Source organism: Lonchura striata, chromosome 10 (assembly GCF_046129695.1).
Source record: "Lonchura striata isolate bLonStr1 chromosome 10, bLonStr1.mat, whole genome shotgun sequence".
Lineage (NCBI taxonomy): Eukaryota > Metazoa > Chordata > Aves > Passeriformes > Estrildidae > Lonchura > Lonchura striata.
Genome location: NC_134612.1, coordinates 9,433,857 through 9,440,748, shown reverse-complemented (window position 1 = coordinate 9,440,748; position 6,892 = coordinate 9,433,857).

Below are 6,892 nucleotides of genomic sequence, written 5' to 3'. Positions count from 1 at the left end.
TTACGTGCCCCACGTACAAATTGTAGGTTCCTGGGAGAGCTTGTTGGGTGTGTTGTACTGGAACTGAATGAGCTGCAGCAGGTCAAAGGCCCACAATGAACCAGTGAGCTGAGACGAGCAACTGCTGTGTGATCCCAGTTAGGGATGTGTAACCCTATCCTGTGTTCTGCTTGCCAGCTCATACAGACATCTCTGGTTCATCTGGCTGCCCTTCAGAGCTCTGCAAAGGTTCTTTTCCTGAGATGCCTTGGTCCTGTCTGAGGTGCCAGAGAAATGCTAATTTTGCTGGATGGGGTGAGCACAGCCTACAATGTAATCTATACAGAGCACACAGCCTGCAGCTACACAAGCTGTGGTTGCACTTGTTTCATTATACTTTCTCACAGGGAAAGGATGCAGATAAACTGGAAAGCATCCTTATCCCTCACAGCTGCTCACAGTCTTCACAGGCTCAAATACAGCACTGGCTGGCTTTGGAACACTTGGAATGTCTGAGTGTTGGTTGATCACTATGTTGTGTGGCTCACTGCTTCCTTGGGATATTTGGGAGCCAGAGGGGGAATCTGGAAGCGTTTGACAAACTTGCCACCTTTGAATGAAGGCTGAAGAGCCCGTGTGGTATATAATAATTTCTTTGTTTTTTGTTTTTTGTTTTTTTTTTTTCTAACATTTTGAACTGCTTAAACTTCTCACAGTTCCCAAGGCAAATTCCAGTGTTTTCTAGTTACAACAAAAACTGATTGAAAAAAAATGAAACTGTTGCTGATGTGTAGTCAGAGAAGCCTATTTAGATGTCTATGTAGACCATTATATGTTTTGAATACGGCATATGAACTCTAGTTAAAGTTGAAGATGCTGAAGAGTTGCAAATGGTGTCCTTGTAGTGAAAGCACAATAATAGATGTATTGGTTTTCTGAGAATGCACAGTTGATCACTTCTCAAATTCCTGATACTGAAAACTTCATTTATGTTTCAGATAGCTGTGCCAGGTCTTAGTACCTGTAGTGTTGACTTTACTCATTGAGGAGATTTAGAGTACACCAGATGGAGGAAAGGGACAGATTTTTATGTTGATCAGATTCACTAGAACAGAGTTCAGAAGGAAAGCTCTCAAAGGTTTTTTATCTCTGTTGACCAAGTCCTCAGTGCTGAATGACCTGACTAACTGTGAAATGCCATGATCAAACACTACAGAAAATGATGAATTTCTACCAGCCTAACATTTAAAAACTGGTTTTGTCATCAACTAACCATCTTACAGGGAGTTTCAATGTGGCCTTTGAAGGCTTTTTCTGCCTCTCATTCACAAAGGCAAGGATCAAGGATCTCTGAAGTGACTGCTATCAAGTGATCCTATAAAGCTTCTTGTCCCTTTGGAAGATGTAAGGGCATGGGCTCTAGGTAGCTGTGTAGTTTGCTCAGCTTTTAATATGCAAAAGCTAATTGCTGAACAGATTCAAAGACAGCATTGCTTGTTTTATTATCTGGCAATTGAAGTTTCAAAATAATATCAGTAATAAAATATCTGGATTTGTTTTCATAAAATTAAAAATCATTAAGTGAAATATACGGGGTCATTAGAAATTTTGCTTTTTGCTTCTATGCATGACCCTTTTCCCCCCAGCATATCAGCAGCTCTGAGTTGCTGCAACTACCTGCTATCTGTCTCACATTTGTACCCAGGGTCTCTGACCAAAGTATAATCTGGTCACACAAAGAAGTAGAACCACATTTTTTTACTTACTCTTGATGTATTTGGTGGGATTGACTGGCTTGTCTGCAGAAAATTTGGCACATTAATTCCTAAATTGCTTTGTATCACAAAGATATTATGGGATGTGGAGGTACATGGTTTTGTCCTCTTTACCTTTTTTATAGAGAAATACACATTAGGGTTTAACTTGCTCCTAGCTTCGCTACTCTAGCTGTCTTTCAAGTAAAGAAGATACTATGCCTTGCACTATCTGTACTGAATATCTGAAGCCTGTTTTCAGCTGTTCTCAGTTACCTATCTTCTTTCTGAAGCCTGTTTTCAGCTGCTCTCAAAATCTACATGTGTAATTTGTCAAAACTCTTTAAAATTTCATGAGCTCAAGTGCACCTGTGCAGCTGATCAAGAGTGGGCACTTCTTGCCTGTTCTCGATGGCATTGCTGCTAAGCCATGGCTGGCTGTCAGTTCTAGTGCTGTCCTTGACCTTTTCTCTGTTCTCATTCATTTCTCTGTCTTTCTTCTATAGTATACGGCTCCTTCTCCGGGTTTCCTCCACAGCAGCACATCCATGGTGGAGTTTGGCTCCCTGAGACAGGCGAAAGCAGCTCTTGAAGCACAACTGCCCTGCTCACCCGAGCCTCCTGATCTGTCTTGCAGTGGTTGAATGAAGGATGGCTGAGGCAGCAGACATGGAAGGTGAGTGTGGTTTAGGAAACAACCCATTTCCTTATCCTCAGTTACATGGCTCCATCCCATTAGGCACCCAGAGTAGTGCAGCCATAACTTGGTGATTGACAAGGAAGGTGTGGAATAAACAGAACTGTCCATAGTCAGAGTTTGGAGAATGTCAGGGTGATTTCTGCAAGGGTAGAGAATTGCACATGTCTAAATGGTGTTTGTGGGACACTCTTTAAAACTTGAACTCACAGGCATTAACTGAAAGAGAGAAACAAGGCTGTAAATTGTGTTCATTACAGTCCTTTTATGGAGAAGAAATGCTGGGAATATCAGCATGCTCACAGGCAATAAGGGGTGCTTTGGTCCTACTGCAAAGCAGTGGTTCCCTGTTTTATGGTATGAATACACCAACTGAGCACTCTGCTGTTTCAGGAGCATGGGTTGCCTGCAAGCACAGGAGCCTGAATGGGTTTTAGTTTTACAACCAGGATGGAAAGAGGAAAACCATGGAAGAAACTGAGTGAAGGTGTACAGGGCAAAGAACTGACTGGCAGTGTGGTTAAGGCATGCAGAGCTGTGATTTTGGGAAGATAAGGAAGGATGCTGTGGCTGTAATAGCTGTTAATCCAGCTGAACACAAGAGGGCTACAAGAGCAAGTTTTGGATTGAAAATGTTCTTGATGGAGCTTTTGTAATGCCTGTTTACCTTTTGGCCTGCTTTTAATTTAAAGCTGGGAAATGAAATGGAATGCTACTTGAGACCCTTTAAGTGCTTGTATACACCTATCACTTCAGAACAGACTATAATTATTTGGATTGCTATTTTTAATATTTTCTAATACTTTATAAATGTTGGGATTACTTACTGAACGTGTTGCTGCTGATAAGGTACCAACATCTGTGGCGCAGGTACATGATTTGGTACGCGCTCTAGTGATATGAATGCTTTGTTCTGCACTTAAATTGTGGAGAATCCAGACTTAGTGAGCAAATAAGGAAAAGGCAACATAGGAAAAGCAGTCTGGAAAAGTACAAGCCCTGCCTAGTAACCAAGTGCAAGTGTTAGGTTGCTTCTCTATTGATCCGAAGTGCAGTTAAAAGCTACCTCCTGCAGCTGAATTTAAATTGGGCTTTTAAAGTTTTTTTATTTCCCCCAAGGACCTAGTATCTAGTGGTTAAAAACCTGCGCAGCAGGTCTCCTATAAAATCACCAAGTGGAGTGTTCATCAGCCTCAACTCCTTGGTTTGCACAGGGCAACTTACCTGAAGGAGTCTGTGAGCTCAGTTCAGGTGCTGAAAAACGACACCAAAGCATCTGCTGGCTAGAATCAGAATAAGTGCTCAGTGTTCTGTCTCATTTATTGTGGTACTCAGTGTCAGTGAAAAGACTTCTTCCTGCAATAAAGGATAGTTTGGGGTTTTTCCAGAAGGAAAGCTTGTGCAGTTTTGTTTCCAAGAAAGCGAGCATGTTAGATTTTGTTAATTCCCTACTGTTCTTTAGACAGTAGTTTGTGTCTCTTAATTGAAGCTGACAGGATTTGTTTCTCTTCAAATGCATAGGAAAATAACTTCCCAATTAATTGTAAATCATTGTGAATATATAGCTTTACTTATATGTTTCAGGATTAGCTTCGGAAATACACAAAGCTTGCAGAGATTAGGAGGACCCAAGACAAAGCCTGTTGCAGGTTTACGCATCTGACATTTTAGCAATGGCTTCTTTTCACATAAATAATGCCCAGAGCCACCAAAACTGCTGCTTAGGAGCTAGGGAAGTTTTTTCATCAGGTGTAGGCACTCAAGGCTCACTGAATCCACTGTAACTCTTGGTGTGAGTGTTTTCTACTTCTGAATATGACAGGCTGCTAGGAGAGTGGAATATAAGCAAAGAGGATAAAATACGCCAAAGCAGTAAAAAGCTCCTTGCCTCTCTTTAAAGCCTGTTTCAAAGAACCCTTAAGAAAGAAAATGTTTATACTCCTTCCATGCAGAAAAGGAAGCCAAAAAAGAAGGGTCTCAAACCTGCTTTTTGCAGCAGTTTTGAATTAGAGAAATAAATATGCATTACTTTGCAAACATTCATGTTCAAGTTAACTAACTGGGCCTAAGGGAAGCGCTGGAAGGAGCTCATGTTGTGGCATTTAACTGGCATAAGTTCACCCCATTGGTTCACCTGGCACAACTGTGTGCCCCAGCTGCCTCCCCCTGCTGAGTGACATTAATAGCTCAAACTTCCCAGCTAGGAACTACTGATGGTTATCTTCTTTATAAGAAAATTATACAGCTACACAGTGCTAGTGGAAGAGAGACAGGGAGGGGAGAATTCCAAGTCCTTTCCATGGCTAGTTAGGCAGTCATTAAGTGCAGCCTGGCTTTCTGAGCTGGAAAGGATCTAATTTAGGCATGATCCTATATCTGCAGGCTTCTATAGGGCTTCTCTCTGCCAGCTTTCAAGATTGGCCATAATAGGCTGACTTTGGTTACTGTTCTTAATGTTCACTCTATCCATGTGGTGTTTGCTGCTGCTGCCGCTTTTTTCTGATTACTTGCAAAAACACACAAGCAGCAGGCTGGTTCTCTTGAGTTTATGGCCTAATTAGGTAAGATCTTTGCATAGGAAAATAAAATTATAGGGGAACAGTTGTTAAGCAAAAAAATATTATTGCCCATCACCTGAGTAAGTTACACAGGTAGGGAGTCAGGGGTATGTTCATCCCTTAATTTTAAATTCCTTTTGGAGATGGAAGTATTGATGCCTCACATCTGTTGCACTGTGGTGTCCACGTTCTTGTGTGTTAGGCAAATCCAGTTCTGAGTGTTCCCTGAGACCTGGCTTTCCCAGAGCTGCAGTGCTGTGAGCACTGCCCGTTCACCAAGGCAGTGTTTGGGGTTTAAGTGCAGGTCAGCCCCTGTTCTGCATAGGCCACAGCAGGTAGAGCTGGGGGTGCAAGGGACAGGGGTATGAACATGGTTATGGGGAAGGCAGACATCTCCTGGGAGAGGCGGTATGGGTACTGTGGCACTTTGTGTGTCTTTTGGAGAATGTGGTAAAAGGTTTTGGTCTGCTTTAACAGATTCTGATTGTACTAAGTATGTATTTGGCAGGCTCACTGAAGGCAAGGTGGTGCCCCAGTAAAAAACCAGTGAGGCCCGTGCTGTCTGGCAGCACGGCAGGGTATGTGCTGCACCCCACAGCACAAAGTGTGAGATGTTCCTGCCCTTTGGAGATAGTGCTGCTTTATGGGCGCGGGCTGTGCACTCGGGAAGGGCAGAGGCCAGGGCAGTGAGCAGATGGAGTATCTCTGAGATCTGTGGGGCAGCTGGGCCGTGCACTTTGTGTGTGTGGTGCACTCCAGAAGTGAAAGCAGAGCACTAGGCAGCCGGCAGCATCACAGCACAGTGTGCCACGTGCTGCTTGGTGGGCTGGGGCTGCAAGATGCAGAAACCACAGCTCAGCAAGCAGCCGTGAAGGACTCCAGGAACAGTGTGTCTGTATAGACCAACCCAAAACTTAGGGAGGGCTGAGCAGAGTAGAGTCATGCACAGTTGGGAAAATGTGGAAATTACCTCCACGCTGTTGCACGAGCATAAGGAGCACACACCTGCATTTGCACTCTGCTCTTGCAAATTTGTGCTTCCAAATGGGAGCAGGTTTCAGCCCAACTGCCCTCTCTATTGTACATGCACAATTGCTTTTAGCCAGGGATCTCTCTTCCTTCTCTGAAGCCAGAGGCTGCAGAAGGGTTGTTGTTGACACCACAGGGATCCCTGAAGTCCCCAGGTGCCTTTGCATTTCTTTGCCTTTCTCACTGATAGCTCACATGCACCACTGCACCCAGGAGCAGGGCACAGTTCTCCCCTGCCTGTGCAGCTGGGATCCATATCCTGAACTGATGCATGCTGTGCTCTGGGAGATGTCTCTCCTTTGGACTACAAGACATGGGACTTAAGCACTTTATGCTCCTGCAGTAGTTTGTATCTGGATCAGACTCCTCGTAGAATTGAGAAGCCTTAGGCCTGGATTTAGATCTTTTGATTCAAGTGCTGAGTGTGTGGATGTTGCACATTCTTTTGGCACCAGCTGCTTATCAGCAAATCCCTGCCACAGGTTACGGGGATTTACTGATGTCCTGCCCTCTCATTCAGCTGCATCACAAAGCACCGGTGAGCCAAGCCCAGCCACTGTGAAGGTATTTAAACCATCAGAGTTCCATTTTGATGGAGATGGGCAGCAGAGCAATCATGCCTGTAGATCTACTCGTGTCTTTAGGGCATGGACGCTTGACGGGGGATGACCTGAAGTGCGTTTTGTTGGTGTCGGCTCTGCCGAGGTGAGACAGGCGCCCTGGGAGCGGCTCACCGAGCCGCAGGTGCGGCCGGGCCCCGCGGCTGTCAGCAGCCCCGCCGCCGGCCGGCCCCGCCCGGCCCGTGCCCCGCGGCGCTGCCCGGGCGGCGGGAGGAGCGCCGCGAGTTCCTTTCGGGGCATTGTGGGAAGCCGATG